We start from the raw sequence: 22023 nt of genomic DNA, 5'->3' as shown, positions 1-22023 counted from the left end.
CTACCATTTCTTAAAAGGATATCTTTATTAATCATTGCTTTGATTTTTTTTAATGAAGGGAAAAGGAAACATGTAAATGCCTGTTTTATCTTTGAATTTTGTAAGGCATTTTATTTGCAGAGAAGTGCTGACATTTCTACTTTTCGCAGGAGATTTGAAGAGAATCCAAAGTTATAAAAATGATAAATTTTAGAAAATGGGGTTCATGAAGAAATACTAAATCATTAAGCAAGTCATACTTGAAGGGCAGAATTATGGAAAATTAGTTAAATATTGGGAAGAATCTAAATGGAATTAATAAGGATAGAAAATAATTTAATAAAATAAGTAGTACTAATCATTAAATAAGTGAAATGACCCATCAATGGATTGGTCAGAGACTTGTGTCACTGAACTTTGAAGAAGTAGATAGAAGATAGATTTTACTTAATTGCTGCTCTAGATTAGGAGTTGGCAGCAGTGGCCTGTGGACCACATCCAGCCTGCTGCCTGTTTTTGTAAATAAAGTTTTATTGGAACGCAGCCACATCCATTTGTTTACATATTGTCTATGACTGTTTTCTCACTACAGTGGCAGAGGTGATCACTGTGACCGAGACTGTCTGGTCAACAAAGTCTAAAATATTTGCCGTCCTTTGCAGAATAAGTTTGTTAACCCCTGCTTTAGATTTTAAACTTACAAATATAAGATTAGGTTTTGTAGTGTTGATGAGATGTATAAATTCAAGGACCATCGCATGTAAGTGGACTCCCAAACACAAAAGAAAGTGCAATGTCAAGTGTTTTTAATTTTTTTTAGAAGAAAAATCTTAATAATTAGAAGAGGGACAGAATATAGTGAGATTTGCAAGAATAATGCTTCATTAGGCAAGATTTTGTTTATTAGGATAATTCATGAGCTTCACAAGGGGCTCATGGGGGAACACATAAGGCCGGCATTTGAAAAGCAAATGTGAGCATTATGTTGACTGAGTTAGGTTATTGTGAAAAAGCAATTTAAAAATTTTAATCAGTTTCTTACTCTGAACTGGAGGTGAGGAATGTTATTATTTACTTTGAAATATATTCTGATTTATGGTTTGAGTTTTGATTTTTTTTTTTTAACATGAAAATACAGTCTTAAGAATATGTCCCTGAATAATACTCATTTTCTACCCATCTGCTGAGGGATGACTTGAAGAGGTACAGCTACTTAACGGTGTTATGATATGCAGCAGACAAATTGAAAAATGAAATTTCTGGGTAAGAAGCACAAAGTTTAGGGCTCAGGGTCAGGTGAGTGAGGACAAGATGCTAGGTGCTTATTTTCAGGGGGAATAGGAAATCCCAGATGCAATATATGTCTTGTTTAAAAAAATAATTAATTAATTAATTTGGCGGCATTGGTCTTAGTTGCTGCGCTCAGGCTTTCTGTAGCTGTGGCAGGTGGGGTCAACTCTTCATTGCGGTGCATGGGCTTCTCCTTGTGGTGGCTTCTCTTGTTGTGGAGTACGGACTCTAGGCTTGTGGACTTCAGTAGTTGTGGTCGGCAAGCTCAATAGTTGTGGCTCGTGGGCTTAGTTGCTCCGCGGCATGTGAGATCTTCCCAGACCAGGGATCGAACCTGTGGCCCCTGCATTGGCAGGCGGATTCTTAACCACTGCGCCACCAGGGAAGTCCTAATATGTTTCTAATAGTACCAGCAGCATACATTTTTCTAGTGGATTGGCTTTGTGGTTATTACTAAAAACTACTTTTCTAAAGTAGTGAAAAGAATTTATACCAAATGTAAGAAACTTTAAGATTACGGTATAAAGAAGAAAAGATTTAGAGGTGAAGTTATTTTAGTATTCTCTGAAATTAATAGCTACCATTTATTGGGTACTTGCACTGTGCCAGGCACGTTTCAAAGATGAGCTCCTTTAATGCTCACAGTAACTCCATAGGGTGAGAAACAGTGTTATCCTCACTCAGCACGTGAGTAAACTGAAGCTTAGGGAGTTTACCTTGCTCACATTTAGTAGCAGGATTAGGGCTTGCTAGCTGGGGGGCATCTCACTCTGGATCTCTCCACGCCACACTGCTCGGCCTGGTACCTGTCACCTGACTCCTGTTGGTTTCCTTGCTGTTTTCCCTTCTTCCCATCTCTTCTTCCCTTTCTCATTTCCTTTTTTCCCTTTTTGTTGTTAATTGCATAACTGATAGATGCTGTGGAAAACAATTTATATAGCACAGAAGGGTACAAAGTAAACCAGGGAAGTCGCTTCACACATGCTGCCCACATTCACTGTTGCCTCACCTGCTTCTGGGATGATGTACCTACACCAGAGACACCGGCCGGGATGGGACACGCGGTTCCGCCCTGTTCTTTTTCACAGCCGCCTGACCCGTTCCTTAGCACAGATATTTTAACTTCCACAGCCATTTCCTACTGAGTGTCCTTTTGACTCTTGGCATCTTGTTTTCTCTCATTGTTGCTGTTTATGTAACTTTGCCTAATGAGCATCTGGCGTTTGCCTTACCTACACTAATTGAGATGACTGAAGTGTATCTGAATCTAGATGATTTTTGAAAAGCAATGCTTACGTTCTTCCCACGACCTCGAATGGTACTTTATTGAGTCTAATTTCTTAAATAGAACTTTGCTTCTGTGTCATGAGATGTTGTCACCCCTTCTTAATTAAACTCCTTGAAAAGTCTCCTTCTTTGCTCAATTTATCAGCAGATTACGTTTTGTCAATTCTGATTTAACATTTTTTAGGGATCTGCTATTTCAAGCAAATGTTTTAAATTACCACAGAAAGATAATTTGAGAGTTGATTTGTCATAGGTCATTAGACTGTAAAATCGTATATATTGTTAAATCTACGTAGTGAAGAAATTTGAGCCACAAACTGTCAGGAAGTAATTTTTCCAGAAGAACATTAAGATAACTAATTTCTGGTGCCATTTTAGTAATTTATTTAAATGAAGATCACAGTTTACCATCATTGTTGATATATTGGTCAATTATACTTTTTATACAACAGTAATGCTTATTTGGGGAGATCTTTTTTTATTTTTATAAAACTTTATTTTCTAAAATGCAATAGGACTTCATGTGCAGAGTGTCTATTTGTATATAGCAGACGCTGGTACATATTTATAAATGATAGAAGAGGAGGTGGATGGATAGATGGATAGGAGGGAGGATAGGGGAAAAAATAAAATGAAAATTTAAAATCATCATGTCTAGCTAGCATGAGATGTCTTACAAAGCAAGAAGAAATCCTACCCTGTCTGCCTCTTGTTTTAGGTGCGTATGAATAGAAGAGAGGCACTAGGTGGCAGAGGAGAGAAAACATGGACTCCTTCTAGCCCTTTCCCTCAGTTTCCTAGCAGTGAGACTGTGGGTAGCCTCTGTCTATTTCATCTTTTTCCTCTTATAGGATGTGGGTAGTAAAACCTATCTGACAATATTCTTGTGCAAATGAATGATCGGGCTTATATCCACAATACCTGGAATGGTTGGTACTGTGCTGATGCTGAAGCTGCTTCTCTGGCTTGTGAGTTTTTAGCTCTATTTCTCTGTTTTAAAAAAAAAAAAGAATTTTTTTTTTTTTTTTGAAAAAGAGTAGTGATTTTTGAGTGGTTTATACTTAATAGAGTGAGAAAATAAGCAAAATGGGCTTTTTGGATTCCAGAATTGATTGATGATGTTGACGTTATTAAAATTTTTAAATCCTTATTTGATGACTACAGTAGATCAAGAATCTAGTTAAGCCCTGAGAACCTGTCTTACTACCTTTAGACGTGGATATGCCGCCTGCCAGCTGGACCTCCTTCCCTGCCCTCCCCTAGAGATGCCTCTCTTCTCTGCTGGCTCCACGTTGCACTTCCAGCGTTAGGAACCTGTTTGTTCCGGTCTTACTCATCCTCTTGGCAGCGTGCAGCACAGTTGGTCCTTGACACCCTTTCCCCCTTGGCATCTGTGACATCATGTACTCTGGGTTTCGTACTGCTTTTCTGGGCACTCCTTGCTGGCTCTTTGTCTTCCACTGCAGCCACACTGGTCTCCCGGCCATTCTTCAGGTACGCCAGTGTGGTACTCACTTTAGATCTCACTTATCCCTACCTCGGGGCCTTAGCACTGCCCTTTCCCTCTGCCTGGCCCTTCATGCACATGTCATGTTTTGAATGAGGCTCACCCTGACCCCCATTTAGCTCCATCACCCAAGCCCCACCCCACCCCCACCCTGGTTCCTCTACCTTTTCTTTTTTTCAATAGCACTTACCCCTTGTGTCATACAACACAATTTACTTATTTGTTATGTTGTATTTGTCTTCTCTGAGAGAGTGTAAGCTCCGTGAGGGCAAGGGGGTCTGGCTTTTTCACCCGTATTCCAAGCATCTGTAGCAGGCGTGGATTGATGAAGGCACAGCATCTGTCCTGTGTTCTCTTTTCCTTCACCTCATTCAGTTCCAAGGCACTTTGCACACCATCTGCCAATCACCCATAAACCCACATCTCCAGCCAGACCTTATCCCCGTTCTCCACCTGCTGACCTCGCCACATAGCGTCTAATGGACACGTCAGAAAAAAAATAAAAACTTCGCACACTCCTTAATTTTTCTCTTTACTTCACTTAATCCCCCGCCCCCCAACCTCTAATCTATCAGGAGGCTCTGTTGATGCTTCCTCCTCCTGAAAAGCATCCCAGATCTGTTTGTCTGTCTGTCTCTCTCTCGTACCTCCCAGCTGTGCCACCATCACCTCTCACCCAGACAATTCCAGGCCCTCTCAACTGTTTCTGTTTCTCCTCTTGCCCCTTTACAATTCACTCTCCACACTGTAGCCAAAGGCATCTTCTTAAAATGTACAAATATAAATCACATCACATTACAGCCTTTGAGTGGCTCTCCATAGCACTTAGAATAAAATCCAGAGTCCCTTCTCTGGCTCATAAATCCAACACCAGTGGACCTGTGACCTCTCACACCTCATCTCTCAACTCTTCCCCGCGCTCACCACACCCCAGTCACTCGGGCCTTCTTTCTTTTCTTTAGGTATGGCGGCCTCGGAGCCTTTACACTATCCACTCTCTGGGTTTCTTTTCCCCCTTCTCTGCCAGTTTAAGCCAGTGCTTACATGTCGCCTCCTCAGGACTTTTCTTGGCCATGCATCCTTCACTCCGTCACCTGTCGTAGTTCTTGGCATAACCCTCTCCCAGGGTCTTGTAGTCAGCCCTCCGTAGCCGTGGTTCTGCATCCTCAGACCCAACCAACCACAGATCCAAGATGTTTTAAAAAAAAAAATTCCAGAAAGTTCCAAAACACAGCACTGGAATTTGTCTTGCACCAGCAACTATTTACATAGCATTTACATTGTATTAAGTATTATAAGTAACCTAGAGATGATTTAAAGTATACGGGGTAGGTTATATACAGATACTGCGCCACTTCATATAAGGTACTTGTGTTACCGCATCCAAGCTCACTCTGCTCACTGACAGGCCAGTGAATCGGAGACGAGGTATTGAGCAAGGGATACGACTTTATGCAAAAAGCCAGCAGACCTAGAAGATGGCAAACGAGTGTCTCCAAAAAACCATTTTCTCAGTGTCTGGATGCCAGTTTCTTTTATAGAATCAGAGAGGGAGAGACCGTGAGGAAGTAAAGTGAAAAGGCAGAATAGAGAGGGAGAGGCGCAGGGAAGGAGAGTAAGAAGGGCTTTCCGTTTGGCAAAACATCTGGAATGAGCAGCCTTGGTGAGGGGATGTGTTCATTTCTTCTTTTCTGCAGCCATTCACAGGTGGGTAGGGTTCTCTGAGGCAGGCCATTGTGTATGATTATAATAACCAAAGCAGCGAAAAGCAAAGGTTAAAGTCAAAGAAACAGATCGAACATGGAGTCTGATTTAGCTCTTCCCTGTGACACTTGAGCATCCGCAGATTTTGGTGTCCATGGGGGATCCTGACAGCAATCCCAGGTGGATCCCGAGGGGATGTGGTACATTCTTTGTTTATTGAGCTTCTTCCTCAGGAGCGTGTGAGCTCCGTAAGAGCACAGACCTGTTTACTGCTGTATCCCTAATACGTACAACAGTGCCTGGCACAGAGTTGATGCTTGATAAATATTTGTGAGTATAAAGAATACAGGCAGTAATATTGCCCTGTAATGATGTGATGTGATAAGTATTGCTTCTGTGACAGTCATAGTACAATATGTAAATGTATCAAAGTAACATGATGTGCACCTTAAATTTACAAAATGTAACATGTCAGATTTATCAAATAAGAAATCTCATTAAAAATAAATATCTGTAAAATGAATGAATGAACAAAGGGAACAAATTGCTTTTTTAAGTTATAAATTTCTTTAATACTTATGATAATACTTTAACTAATTGACTAAGAATGCTTAGGCAGAATGGAAAGAAATTGACTATTCTGATTTTGGGGGAAGAAACAGTAAGAAATACTTATGTTCTGTTTCTTAGTGGAAAGCAGAAAATAGTTCTGTCCCACCCTTATTTTTTCTTTTCATTTACACAATACAGTATTTTTTTAAATAGTTTTCTCTTATGTCTTTATTTAGAAACAAAAATTTACATTCACTTTTGTTTTTCTAGTAAAGCACAAGAGATTTTCTTATAGCCTTAAGCATTGTTGATAGCAAGAGACAGTTTGAATGCCAAAATAATGTATAATTAGGTCTGTTCATTATCTTGCCACATGCTAAGTAGATGCTAATTGTTTATCACTGCAGTAAAAGTCACTGGGATATTTAAGTTTATCTTATGAAAGTATATTTTAAAATTTGCAGTTCTTCCTTTGTCAGACAATAACAAATTATTGTGCAGAAGGTATTCCTTTACCAAAGATTTTTGCAAATATATGCCGCAGATTTTGTAGAGACTCTTCATGTTAACTTTTTTTTTTAAATTATTATTGTACATTGCCTGGGCTTACTTTCTTGCTATATATTTAAAAAACAAAAAATCCCAATTGTATTAGTTATTAAGATTGCATATTTTAAAAAGTCACAGTGCTTCTACTTTTTTCTCCTTAATATGCTCTGAAGATCTTTGAGTTGGAAAGCAATAAAATGTAAGTAGGAACCTTTTACCAACAAGATATATAGTCAGAACCTATGACTGATTGTTACTGTGTTGTACTGAGGAGTATCATCCATTTGTTCCAAAGAAGGAAGTGGTGACAGTGGGGGCCACAGCTGTTTCTAACTTGTGGTTTATTTCTCGTCTTCAAGAGCCTGTTGCTTGGGGCTGGGGGTGGAAATGGGGATAGACTGCAGATGGGGCAGGAGGGAATTTTTAGACATGATGGAAATGTTCTGAAAGTGGATGCAGTAATGGTTGCACGACCTGTAAATTTATTCAAAGTCATTGAATTATGCAATTACCAGGTATGAGTTTTATGAATGTAAGTTTAACTTCAATAAAACTAAATAGAAACTAGTGCAGTCCTCCTTGCCTCGTGTTCGTTGCTTCCCCATTAACTATCATTTCTCCTCTTCACGGTTACTCTCCTCTCTTCCCCTGCCTCTTTCCATGGTGCCTCAGCTATTGAAAAATCCTTTTTTCTTTTTTTATAATTCTGCCTTCTTCATAAGCTTACTGCCCTTTAGATCTCATTCAGATCATGGGTTTTGGGGTCCAAAATTTAGGATCCAAATTCCTGTACTGATTATCAGTGACACTGGGTAAGCCTCCTGAGCCTCAGTCTCCAGATCTGTAAAATAGGTAGAATAATAATTGATCTCTTGCATAGGGATGTTGTGAATATTAAATGAAACCATATGTTTTTAACATTCTGTGTTATTTATTGCTTGCTTACTTGCTTGCTTGCTTTTTTAGCATCCCAGCAGTTGAGTTAGTGTAGCAAGGTCCTGGTGAACACACCAACTAGGGAATCATAGCACAGCTGCACCACTTTCTAGCTGTGTGAGCTTGGAAAAGACAATTAACAAAGCTCTTTGCCTTTATTTTCTCATCTCTATTTGAGATTTCAAATAAAGTGATCACATAACATTGTTGCAAGGGCAAATGATACAACCCATGTAAAGTGTGTAGTGCAGTGTCTGGCAAAGAGTAAGCCCTCAATAAATATACCTGTTATTAAGTCTCTTTAGGACTCAGTCCCACCTGAGCCTTTCCTAAGCTGATTTTTGACCCCACAGTGCTGTTAAAACAGTGTGCACGGGTTTTGTAGTGGTGTTCGATGGATACGTCCATTGGCCTTTTCTAGTCATCACGGACCATCCTGTCTGTGACGGTCTGGCCACTTTCTTGAAGTTTCCTTCCTTGGATTCCTCCGTATTACTCCATATTATTTCCTCCATGGGTGGTTCTGCCATTCCGACCTCCCTTCTCAGGTTCTTTATATGGCTTCCCTTCTTCTTCTGTAGATCTGTATCTTTGGCTTTGATCCCTTTTTTGAACCCCAGGTGTATATTTCCATCAGCCAATAGTAGATCTCATCAGGTAGCTGTCAAGATGCTAAACTCCACCAGTTTCAAACTGCGCCAACTCTGCTTCATGTCCGCTCTCCTCCTGCTGAACTCACCCTCCCTGAGATGCAACCTGCCCTCCTGTCTTTTGCATCTGTCTTCTCTGGCTGAGTTAGTCGCCTCATTGCACCCACTTGCCCCAACCAGAATCCCTGTAGTTGTACTCTACTTGTCCATCTGTTTGACTGCTCCATCCAGTCCAGCACCATATCCTATTCATCCTGTCCTTAAATTTTATCAAATTTATTATTTCCTCTCCAGTACTCCCCATACAGTACTACTTTAGAATCTCTCTCTAATTCTCATAACCATCAGTCCCCAGCCATTAATCTCCCTTCCCTCATCCATTTTTCACGAGTTGCCATCAGCCATGTATTTAAAAACATAAATAGGACCATATCATTGCACTATTTAAAATTACTTTGTGAGAATTCCCTTGCGGTCCAGTGGTTAGGTATCTGCGCTTTCAGCTGTTGAGGGCCCAGGTTCAGTCCTTGGTTGGGGAACTAAGGTCCCTCAAGCCGCATGGCACGGCAAAAAAAAAAAAAAAAAAAGTGTCTCTGAAGAGCTAGCAGTGATAACTGTGTTCATTCATCTGTTTAGTACATTCCAGAATTACTTATAAAGTCTTTCATAAACTGTCCATGTGCCTCGCTGGCCTCTTTCTGCTTTACTGCCCCTGCGCCGTGTGCACACGGGAACTGCCTTTGCCCACACAGTATGCCTCTGCCCTGGCTTTCTGCCTTGCCCGCGTTGTTCCTTTGTTTGCTCTGAAAGATCCTCTGAAGTATCCATCTGTCTTTTTGTACCAGAGCATCTCTATTCTTCCTGCCAGTCCTCCTCAAATATTAACTGATCTGTAAATCGTGCACAACTATTGTATCCTTATCTTACTCCCTTCCCTGTCTTTGTCATTGGCTTTCAATTATTTGTGTCCATCTCACCCTATAAACTCATGGGTACCTCAAACAGTGGCTCTTAACCAGAGGAACCTCAAAAATCATGTAGGGAGCTTCTTCATAATGTCTGCCCCCCACACCGAGTGGTCAGATTGAAAGATTTTTGGACCTTGAATGTGTGTGCTTGAGTGTGTTTTAGGTATGCAAACGATTCTGCTGTGACCCTCTGGTAAAAACCAAAACGACAAGAAATTGCAATATAAGGCTCATATGTTCATTTCCATTCTCCCTCCTCCCTGCCCCTCTCTGCAGTTAGGAATGAATGAATGCCAGGTATGTTTATTACACAGAGAGATTCATGCAACCTCTCGGTGTGTATGTGCAGTGAAATGCGCTAGAACTGTGTACAGTCTTCAGAGGTTACCCACTCGTCATAGAAATAGGTCATATCGTTTGTTGAATTTTTACAGATTCATCCATTCTTATCAGGGTAGCATTTGGGAAACTTTTTATCAGGTTGCGTAGGTAGAGAAAGCGTAAGCAAGTAGATTAATCAATGAGTGATGAGAGAGAGAGATTTAAAAGAAGAAGAAGAAAAAAACAGGACCTCTAGGTAAAATCAGAGGATACATGTAATTACAAGATGACTTCAAATTTGAATCAGAATGCTAAGGTTGAATGGTTAGGAGAGAGGAAATTCAAGTTGAAGAGCTGTTAACTGATAGGGAAGAATTCAGAATGTGCCTTTGAAAAGGGATGTACTTTGCCTTGTGCTGGAAAATAAATGCCTCTTTCCCTTGTTTTTGTATCTGCCTGTCTTTCCAAAGTTGACTCTTCTGTTCTGCTTTTTAACACATGACCCTAACTCTTCCATTATCCAGAGTATAAAGTTCTTCTTGCCATCTGCTTCCAAGTACCATCCCAAAATAATTATCTTCTTTTTCCTCTTTTCTCTCATCCCATTGATGACAGTTTCTGGTCCCCGCACCAGTTCCCAAGTCCTCTGCCGTCCTCTCTCCCAGTCCCTGGCCTGGCCGTTTCTTCTTCCTTCCCTCTCCTTTCTGGGCCAGATCCTCAGTATTCATCTAGGCATTTCAAAACATTAACCCCCTTGCAAAACCTCTTCAAACTTCCCCTCATCAGAATGCTTTCTGTCTTCCCTGCAAACTCTCCAGAACACGGAGGAACCTTTCTTCTGCTGTGGTGATCTTACCTTAGTTATTTGTTCTCTTGCTTTGTCTCTAGAGATGGTTAGTCCTTCTTGTTTTTTATTTCCACTCTGCATTTCCTTGTGCCATGTCTCATATATAGATTTTTTTCATTTGCTAGTTTTCAGTGAAGAACTTTTCCTTCTCGTTCAGGAATCATAGCGCTTTCCTTGAGTGCTTTAGGTAACTTACTCTTTCTACAGAATCCTCACCCTGACATGTACAGTACACAGAACTTAACCAGACTTTACAGTACTTAAAACATATGCATATTGAGCCTTGTTGATAATTTGTGTTCCTTCACTTCCTGTGCTTTTTCGTTAAAGATAGAATGTTTATGTAACACACAGCACCCACAGACCTTGTAGTTGTTCTTACCAAATTTTTCCTTTACCAATAAGAATGAGTTGCTTTGGGGACTTCCTAGGTGGCGCAGTGGGTAAGAATCCGTCTGCCAATGCAGGGAACACGGGTTCGATCCCTGCCCCAGGAAGATACCACATGCCGTGGAGCAACTAAGCCCGGGAGCCACAACAAATGAGCCTGCGCTATAGAGCCCATGAGCCACAACTATTGAGCCCATGTGCCGCAACTACTGAAGCCCATGCGCCTACAGCCTGTGCTCTACAACAAGAGAAGCCACGGCAGTGAGAAGCCTGCACACCACAATGAAGAGTAGCCCCCGCTCACCACAACTAGAGAAAGTCCGTGTGCAGCAACGAAGACCCAACACAGCCAATAAAATAAATAAATATATAAATAAATAAATTAAAAAAAAAAAGAATGAGTTGCTTTGGTAGAATGCCAAAGAAACTGGTGTGTTGGTAATTTTCTTTGAACTTAACACCTTTATTTTCTAGAAATGTATTGGAATTAAATGTGGTTCCATTAGTAGTTTTCTGTGTTGTTTTGTTTCAAAGCTTTAACATTTTATTTTTTACAACCTCTGAACCTTTAAAGATCTCCTTGCACCATCTATGAGGGACCTTATCTCAGCTGCTGCTGTGGAATTTGTCTGTTTCCTGTGCCTTCTTACTTTCCCAGGCCTTCCACATTCATTTGGGGGTAGGCATGGAGAGAGGCAAGGCTGCTGTTCACAAAGTGAGACTTTGTAGGGGCTGGGGGATAGGTAGTTTACAACAGGGAGGTGGCAAAAGTAACCCAGAAGGGTTGTGAAAAGAAAGGAAAATCATAAATTAGCACATGGGCGCATCTAAAGGTCAGCCCCGCTGTGGGTGGTTTGCTGTCCCAGGCTGGGTGTGTGTCAAGTGTGTGGACCCTTCCTATTTTTGCATGTCTGCCCAAGGTGAAAATGGGAAGTGGACATTCGAGAATTGTCTGGTTGGTTTGGTGGGGCTGTATCTGCTGTGCTAGGTTTCTGTTTCTGGAAGACTGAACTGGTCATAGTGAGCAGAGGATAAGCTTCTTGACCATATTTCCATCATGTGAAAGTGAATGGTCTCTGCAGCAAGGTACTCAACAAACCAGGCAAATTAGTTATTTGGCGACATAAACATACATATGCCAACTATTTGGTTGATCTGTGTGTGTGTGGTTGTGTGGCGTTTTGGTAAAAAAAGTTCTTGAAAATGCAAAAAAAAAAAACCCTTAAGTCCTATTTGAAACTTTGTCAACATTTGGGTGAGGTCTGTTTTATATAAGTATATACTCTGTTATATAATGTGTAATCTATAGGTGAGAAAAATCCTATTTGCTGTAGTTTGAAGATAGCAGATGTTTTTAATAAACATACTGAACATACCAGTTTGCTGATATTTCCAAAGGGGAAATTAAAATATTACTAGATAGTTTGTAGGTGGTTTTATTTAATGAGTAGGCAAGAGGACTGAATAAGAGGTTAAAAAGTGCAGTATGAATGGCTTATAGTTTGCTTAATTTATCAGTGGTCAGATTTATTTTTGAGGATCACATCGTGGATGTCTTGAAATTTCCAGTTCATTCCAGCATTTTGGATGCTTATGTGGACATAGTTAATGAAATATTAAGGACTTGTTTGAATAAAAGTATAGAAATAATCATTTCCAGTCAGATCAAGTTAAATGAACCACAAAAATCATGAAGTTAAAAAACAAATCAGTTATCATCTGGTGGTTCTGTTTAGTTTATTGCAGTAAATGACCTTCGATTAAATTTGCAGCTCTTGGAGTTTGTTTGGAAGTAAGTAGGCCATCACATGCCGACAAGAAATACCAAGTCATTTAAATTAGATACTGAGCATGCTCGTATGAAGTACTTATTCTTGGAGGCTGCAGTGTGGTTCAGTTTTCTTCTAGTGGAAATAGCAGAAAAGAGATCACGGTGTGCCCTTTTGTCGTCATTCTGTCAGAGAGCATGTAATTTGTCTTTGGAAACCGGAGGCCTGAGACAAAGAAAAGAATGCAGCTTTTTAGCAAAAGGCTATTTGGTGAGTTAATTACCTATTTTGTTCTATTCTGTAATTCCTAGCAAGGCTCTGTCTCTACTTATATCTGCTGCTTGTTTTGTACTAAGATGAAGCTTTATGTAGCAAGTAACTTCGCTGAGACTGGGAGAAGATTGTTTCTGCTGTCCAATCTCAGTCTTTTGAAATATTTTCAGTGTATTCCTGAGGTGACAAGTTCATAAATTGCTGTGGTGATGCTCCTCCATGTTCTCCACACATTTCATTTGCTCACTGGTGCTGAGTAACGCTGGCAGAGTTGTGTGTGCTAAGGGAGTTCAGGATTTGCCTGTGTGGACAGTTTAACATTTTTGTTCTTGTATACTAATTAAATTGTAATTTTTGCTTTCACATTTTTAAACTGTATCTAATAAAGTAGTAGCCTAAGAGCAAGAATTTCGCGTAAGAGCAAGAATTTAAAAAAACTGTATCTAATAAAGTAATAGCATAAGAGGAGGAATTCTTTAAAGAGATGAGAGGCTCTGTTGTGGTAATATGTCCGTGCTCTGACATAGGTGGTTCAAAAATAAATTGGCCTTGTAATATAATTGGTTATTTAAAATACTCTAAAATAAAAAGAGATTGACAACACTTTGTAAAATATGTTACAGTTATTCAGGATTCATATTTGGAATTTGTTCTGTTTTAGTGATTGAATTAGCTACAGAAGTGTTGGGAGTGCAATAATAGTTTTGCCGTTTGGGGCTTTTCTCACTTGAGCTCATCGTATGGTGATTGCTAGGCAGGTAATCTTCCTTACATGTTTTGTGATTATTTTTGTTATCCAACATGTTCATGTTTTACCATGACGTTAAAGGGCGGAGTTTTTTGTTTGCAATTTTTTTTTTCGTATTATCTTCTCATAATATCAAGCAGCATTTAAAATCTATAAATTATTTCCTAATGAACATGATTTTGATTATATATTTATAATAGATAAGCTTGGCAAGCAGATCTTCAGGGTATTCTCCCAGAAATTAAAATTGCATCCTCTGCTCAAGATAAACCGTTGTATTTTTGAAGATTTGAAGGAAAAGCATAAAATTACCATATTTATTTCCTTGGGGGAAAATCATGTTTGTGAGTAAACAGAAATGTCAGGTAGGGAATTTGAGGTATAGAAGGTGCATTAAAGAGCTCTAGAAAAACGGCAGGCGGGTGGGAGGGATAGGAAGAGAATACTAAAAGCTTAGTGCCTTCAAATGCCAGGCAATTATGTGATGCTTTCCTAAAATATCTTTATTTTGAGAACTGCCCCCACTATGCCATTTTCCAGGATTGGCATATGTGAAGGAGGTGGGCGTATACTTCACCTTGTATATTCATGGAAAAGGGAGGGTTAGCAGTGAGAGGTGAGGACTGGGTAACAGCACTCAAGCAATCTATCCCCCTTCTAAATACTGACTCACTTGTGTGCCTTTGGGTGGCATATACACCCTGTTTATTTCCCCTTATTTTTAATAAAATATTTTACTATGGTAATTGGAAGTTCATTTAAGGTTTCTAAAGTAATAAGATGATTTCTTGGACTATTGCAAAGATTCATGAGGGCTGTAAGACATTCACAGATGACTTGGGAAAAGAAGCAAGTATTGCTTTTACAGAATCCTGTCAGCTGTTTCCTTTTTTAATTAAAAATATTTCAGATGTATAAGTTCTGTGGTCTTTGAATTTTTCAGAAATACATATTCCATGTATATTATATAATTAGAAGATTACAAATTTTAACTTTTCCCCCCATATTTACTCATGAAATAATCATGAAATTTTCATGGCAAAATGATACTTTACACTGTTTTCTCCTACGTACTTAGTCCCATTTACCTCTAATCATAGGCCTTCAATAGAAGCGAAATGTATAATCAGTAGAAGATCTGTTCAAGAAAAATACTAAGAAATACTGGGAAATGAAAAGAGGGGACTATGAAAAGAAAAATTACTGATGACAAGGATTTCTTTGCCAGGTTTCTAAAGATTAAGCACGTACCTGTATATTTTGTTCATTTCCAAATCATTGAGTTCATGTACTCATTTATTTAATTTAACATCTGCCAGTTAAGGAGCATTTATTTCCCTGGCTTTTATGAAGTTCAGTATTGCTTAGAGGTCCTGAGGGGTGTCACTTGAAAATGGGGCCAGTGGTCAAGTAAGTTTGGGTAACTGTGGGCCAGAAGGGTTTGTTTATAGCACAACTTCTTGGCCTTTAACATTCAGAACTTTTTCCTTTGGAATATGGTTTACTTTTGAAAAGAAAAACCAATACATGGTATTAGACATTTAGCAGACATTAATTCTGAATGTATATTTCTTATATTGAAATATTTGGTAAAGTGAGGGAAGAATTATGGGTTTGCATGTATCTTCCAGAAAATTACCTCAATTCTTTTCTCATTTTGTATTTGGAAGAACCATCTTAGAATTACAATGTAAATGGGATTTATAGGATATGATTAAATTTGGTGATAGAAATGGTGATGTAAGCTAAAATTACATTTTTAAAAGCCCCAAACGCTAGAAGTATAGGCAGTGAATACTCTCTGCAGGATTTGGGGCACAATATGACCAAATAAAGATTTTGATAATTCTCACAAGTTCTCATTCAGTCTCTTAAAGTTACTCCTATATTAGTCCCATGGAGAAACAAATTAATTTTTAAAATATGATTTGTGAAATAACTGGTATTTATAATCTGGTGGGCCTGGGTTCTAATCTAGCTTTTGCCTTGTAACTGTAGGCAAGTATCTGCATTTCTCTGGTCTCTGTGTTTTCAATAGTAAACAGAAGTGTCAATACTTTTCTTTTAGATTTATGGGAATTAAATTTTTATAAAAATAACCTAGCATAATGTTAGTCACAAAGTAGATGTTGAATAAATGTGTCTCCTTAATTTCCTCTCCAATTACATATTTTCTGTATTAAAGTTTTTTCAAAATATTACCTATCAGCTGTCTGGAATATCAGATTCATAGAAGTATACTGATTTATAAATAATAAAATACTTAGAATCTCTTTACAATAATATATTTTTTAAACCAGAATCCATACGTGATAAAATGTTAAAAGTGTCTCAATTGCTTAGCCAACTTCTGTAGAGTAATTGCTAAATACCTGTTATGTTCCAAGTGTGTTTGACCTCGTAGACAAAGTGATAAATATTTTATCTAAAAAAAAAACCTCAAATTTGTTTCTGTTAGTATATAAACAATGTTAAATAAATAAAATCACACTTAGCGAAGTTTGAACTCTTAAATTAGTGGAAACCAAAGTATACCTGGTGCACAGTTGACACTTACTAAATGTTTATTGAATTAAATTTTTTTCCTTCTCATATTTTTCAATCATTATCAAAGAATAACCTATTTAATAGCTTATATTTTGATTTTTTGTTCTTTGTTTTTGTGAAACTTGCTGTTTTTTAAAAACAAAACCCTTTTCACACTGTTATTGTTTAAGAAACATTAAAATTATCAGACTCTGTTATGTAATTAATCACCATATGAGCCAATAATATGAATAGATAGGGACTGTTTTTTTAACTGTAAACAATTCTTTGTTGACCTTGTTTGAATTTTATAATTACTTATAGCCAGGAATTCTGGAACTCTACGGCCCATCCATTGAAAATGTGATGAAATCCGGCCCGACATAGTCCTTATAGAGCAGAGTTGTTCAGCTTTCAGAGAATGAATGGGTGCATGGGTTGGCATTGGAGCAACACCTCAAATACTGTGTCTTTAGGGCCATGGCCATTATACACTAGCTTCTCTCTAGCACATTTCTTCTAACCCTGGCTTTCTGGCAAATTCAAGGTCAGTTAACTAACTCATTATAAAACTTTTAACAAGAGCTCGGGGGCATAAATAATTTAGGATATGTGCATCAAAAGTATATGTATCCAATAAAGAGCTAAAAAAAAAAAAAGGTATATGTGTATGCAATCCCATTACTTAACCTGACATGACATAACCTAACTCTTTAATTAGGGCCTTAATAGGTGGTCACTAAACCCTCCGCAGATTCACATAAATTTACCCTCAGCCTGCCGTTTCCTCAGTGTTTTATTGATGGTGCCCACATTACCTGCTGCATTTCAGGTTTTCAACAACCTGTCTTGATTGCAGTTCCCAACTTAGTGGTTCTTTTCTCATCTGGATCCTTCTTAGCAACCTTCAGTACTTGCTTGTATTTATAGCTCAGACATTTGGTCCAGAAATCACATTTCAGTATTTCTGTTTCTTAGATTCGTTTTGCTCTTTCTCCCCATTAATCCTGGATTCGCTCACCCAGATCTCTGCTCTCACCTGGCACAGACGAGAGAGCCCTGCAGGTAGCCACATGCATGGGCTCGGCCTTTCCTGACTTACCCTAAACATTTTCAGCTCTGTGTAACCTGTGTTTCGTCAGGCGTCATGGGCTTGAAAAATGAAAAGAACCATAGGTCAGAATAAACGTTAAAAATAATAACCTCAACAATAGCAATAGCCTCACACCATTTCCAGACAGAAATATCCTCCTCCCACCCATCTCAAGCTTAATGTTTGAGTGCAAACAAACCACCTCAGGCTCTACAGTTTCTAGAATGTCTTCGTTTCGTTCGACTGACTAGCTGTGGACATGCCCTCCTTGCCAAATCTGCCATACATTTTTCTTGGGGGTTAAGCCTTAAAACGGTTTGAATTACAGTGTACTGTAATAATAACCTCAGGATGATTCCTCCTCAGCAACCCTAGCCCACTGGCCCTGAACTGAATTTGTAAGCTTTTTCTCCTCCCTCATGACGACATGCTATTTCTTTCCCATTATCCCAGATGCTGCCAGGGAGGCTACAGAGTGGCTTTTAGTTTACTGGAGTCTCAAGCCATCTGCCTCTTCAATAGAACACCTGTTGGCTGCTCCCCTGGCCCACCCACTTACTTTAGGGGCTCTTTGTCTTTATTTTGTTTTGAAAAATTGAGAGTTTAATTTGGCTAGCAGTTTAGGCTCTTATCCTGGCACCTGTGTTAAATTTGAAATTAATTTAAACTGTGGTTTTTCTTGCTTTAACCTAACAAGTATACATGTTCTTGAATCCTATTATTGTATTCTGAGAATGGAGGGTCCAAATGTTACTGGATCTGGGGGCGAGGACTCCTACCTGAGCTACTTAGGAGCCTGAGATGGGCTTGGTTGCTTTGCCCTAGGATGCTCTGCAGATGGAATGTCAGTCTTGTTGGTTTCTGATAATGGAGATAGACCAAGTTTCTTCTTAAGCCTAGTGTAGAATTGGTATTTTGGTGGTTTAGTAGCCATATTTACTCCACTGTAAAGGACCAGACATTGAATATGCAGTTTAGAGAACCTTTAATGAAAAATACATGTCTTAGTAAAATCCTGCAAGTATTCTGAGATTTTTACTTCTGCCATTTTTTCAAGTATAAGTTTAAAATCTACTTGGTAAAGATAGCAAGTCACAAGTCTAGAACAGAGGATCTGTGACTTACTTAATACAGATGGAGCTCCCCCTGCCCGAAGCCACCGTTTAGCATGGATGATTTCCAGTGGAAGAGGTTCAGAGTTAGAGATCAAGATCTCCTCCAGCCTTCTTCGTGTCTGCTAGACAGCTTGTCTGCTTGCTTAGCACACATCTCTGGGGTTTTTTAAATAGCTTCAATGAACTATGATAGAAATTTTTTTTTCTGTCAGAAAGGAAAGTATGCTTTAGATATAAGCATAAATTTTTCTTGGAGCTCTACTTTTTCCTTAAGAATAAATCTCTGAAATTACAGTGTAAGTCAATGAGAAAATATGATTTTTGTCTACCAAAAGCGATTTTATAAGTATTTCAGAAACATCTCTTTGCTTTGAGGCCAAGTTGCTTATGGCAAGAAAGGGAGAATTGCGGCAGTTAACATCTAGCCAACAAAATCCATCTGGGAGAGGGATAACTTAATCTTAGTAAATAGTGCAAAAATCTTTCCGTATCAAAAAATAGAAGTTGTAGGGCAAAGGATGTGAAGATTGGGAAACTTAATCAGCGTATGTGTTTCCTGGTTGGTCAGAGATGTTCTCATTTTCACTACTCACCTTTTCTCCACTTCCCTAAATAGTTGATAAGGAAGCAAGAGTCTTTTACATAACCAAAGAATTAACCGGTTTATAGATTTTAACAATGGCGTGTGATAGAGTTACTGATGTAATTCTAGGCATCAACACGAAGCTTAGTGCTTTGGATGCTTTTTAGGGCTTATGGAGGAAGACTACGTTGTAAACTTTTTCTTTTTTAATACTTAAAAATTGTAAAATAACATTGTAAAAATATTACAGACCTACAAAGGATAAGGGTAAAAATGCCCATATACTCACTGTCTACTATAAGAGGAAAGAAATTGCCAGTACATTTTAAAGCTTGTACTGCATGTGTACCACTTATGACTGCATTGTACATTTCAATTATTTTGGGGTAATGAGGAGTGATTTAATATTAAATACCTAATTCGTCTTTTAATGTTAAATTTGTATCATATATTTATAAATAACTTGGAGATAACAACGTTATTGTTTCTCTTTTTTCCTCCTATGTTTTTTATTGTAACAAATTTGAATCTTCGATAGTGTTTTCCTCTGTGTAAAACTGTTCTCAAGAGTAATCGAGGGACTTCCTAGGTGGCGCAGTGATTAAGATCCACCTGCCAGTGCAGGGGACGTGGGTTCGATTCCTAGGCCAGGAAGATCCCACATGCCTCGGAGCAACTAAACCGGTGCTCTAGAGCCCGTGTGCCTCAACTGCTGAAGCCCGTGTGCCTAGAGCCCATGCTCCACAGCAAGAGAAGCCACCGCAATGAGGAGCCCACGCACCACAGTGAAGGGTAGCTCCCACTCGGCGCAACTAGAGAAAGCCCGTGTGCAGCCACAAAGACCCAATGCAGCCAATACCTAAGTAAATAAATTTATTTAAAAAGAAAAAAGAGTAATTGAAGCTGCTTGGGCAGGTAACTATGATGGTGACTTTGAGCAGTATTTGGAGGTAGCATTAGGGCTGGAATAGAAACTAGGAGCAGTTTTTGTGAAACAGCTGGACTGTGAGTATAAAGAAAGGAAGGTAGTAGAAGTTGCCCCTTCACAACTTAGGGACTTTATTTTCGGGTTGTGTAAAACCTCCCCTCCCCCAGCTAAGTCATGGCTCAATGGATGCACACTGATCCCGTCCTAGTCCCTGGAACCCGGAAGGTCACCTTGTATGGCAGAGATTTCGTACCTTGAGATGGGGAGCTGGACCTGGATCGTGGGGGCTGGGACTAAACATAATCGCAAGTGTCCTTATAAGGGCAGGCGGGGGGGAGATTTCAGGCACAAGAGGAGAAGACAGTGTGACCCCAGAGGCAAAGATGGAGTGATGGGGCCACAAGGAACGCCAGGTGCACCAGCATCTAGAAGAGGAAGGAGCCGATTCTCCTCTAGAGCCTTCCTGAGGGATGGTGGCCCTGCCAACACCTCAATTTTGATGAAGTGAAACTGATTTCAGCCTGATTCCTGGTCTCCAGAACTGTGAGAGAATAAGTTTCTATTGTTTTAAGCCACCAGTGTTGTGGTCATTTGTTACAATAGTCATAGAAAACTCATAGCACACCGCCAAACTGGGTTCATCGGGACACTCACCTTCCACCTTTGTCATGTCGGCCCTTACAAATCTGTGCCAAGCTTCACAGTTCCTTCTGTGAGATCTCTCACACCATCAGAGTGTAGAGGGGTAATCTCACAGCTGACAAAGGCCTGAACCAGGTACCAGAGATTTGGGTGTTAGTAATCCTACTTACCTATTAGACTTTGAGGAATTCCTGTCTAAACATACAAAGATTAAGACCACTTGCTCACAAATTTGAAAACAATACAGGGAGAAAACTTTAATTTAAAACAAATAAGAAAGATGACACATAGAAAAAAATAACGAACTCAGGAGAAAGTTTGAATGTCACTTTACCTCTGCTGGCCTTTGATTGTCAGCTTCAGAAGTAGTCCAGTTATTACCATCCACGTGAGGATTAGGTCGGAAATTATAAAATGCTGCTCACACATTAAGTTGTTTTATAATTGTCATTGCTGTGTTTTACGCCCTGACCACAGTCTTCATGCTAATTCAGGTAACTGAATTTTTGGAAGAGATGGAGTTCTTTTTCCTTTTTGTACATTAATACCAAACATTTTGCAAATCATGTATCTGATAGACTTGTATCTAAAATAATTTTTTATAAAACTCCCACAACTCAATCATAAAAAGATAAATAACCCAATTTAAAAATGGGCAAAAGATCTGAATAAACACTTTGCCAAAGAAGAGGAAGTACCTGCAAAGATGCTAAACCTCATTAGCCATCACAGAAATACAAATCAAATCCATAATGAGCTGTCACTTCAGACCCACTAGGAAAGCCGTAATCAGAAAGATGGGCAGTAACACATGTGTCGGCAATGATGTGGGAAAATTACAGCCCTCCTCCATCGCTAGTGGGAATGTAAAATGATGCAGCTGCTTTGAAAACCAGTTTAATAGTTCCTCTAAAAGCTAAACATGGAGTTACCAAATGACCAGGTAGTTCCACTCCTTGTATATCCAAGAGATTTTGAAAACACGGGTGTACAAAACACGTACATGAGCATTCCTAGCAGCATTATTCAGAACAGCCTCAAAGTGGAAACAACTCAAATGACAGCTCGTAAGGGGATAAAATGCACTCTATCCAAATAGTGGAATATTACTTGGTGACAAAAAGAAAGGAAGTACTAGACTTCCCTGGTGGCGCAGTGGATGGGAATCCGCCTGCCAGTGCAGGGGACACGGGTTCAAGCCCTGGTCCGGGAAGATCCCATATGCCGCAGAGCAGCTAAGCCCGTGTGCCACAACTACTGAGCCCCTGTGCCACAACTACTGAAACCTGTGTACCTAGAGCCCATGCTCCACAACAAAAGAAGCCACCCCAATGAGAAGCACGTGCACCACAAAGAAAAGCAGCCC

The 22023-nt window shown here is 39.3% G+C and overlaps 1 protein-coding gene across 3 annotated transcripts in view; it reads left to right on the top strand.

Moving 5' to 3' along the window:
• Positions 1 to 22023, top strand: part of PLEKHA5 (pleckstrin homology domain containing A5) — a 233168-nt gene that overhangs the window by 76386 nt on the left and 134759 nt on the right. The gene's annotated exons all lie outside the window — the stretch shown is intronic.

Source organism: Hippopotamus amphibius, chromosome 12 (assembly GCF_030028045.1).
Source record: "Hippopotamus amphibius kiboko isolate mHipAmp2 chromosome 12, mHipAmp2.hap2, whole genome shotgun sequence".
Taxonomy (NCBI): domain Eukaryota; kingdom Metazoa; phylum Chordata; class Mammalia; order Artiodactyla; family Hippopotamidae; genus Hippopotamus; species Hippopotamus amphibius.
The sequence above is the reverse complement of the archived record's forward strand: the minus strand, read 5'-3'. Positions and strand labels throughout refer to the sequence as shown.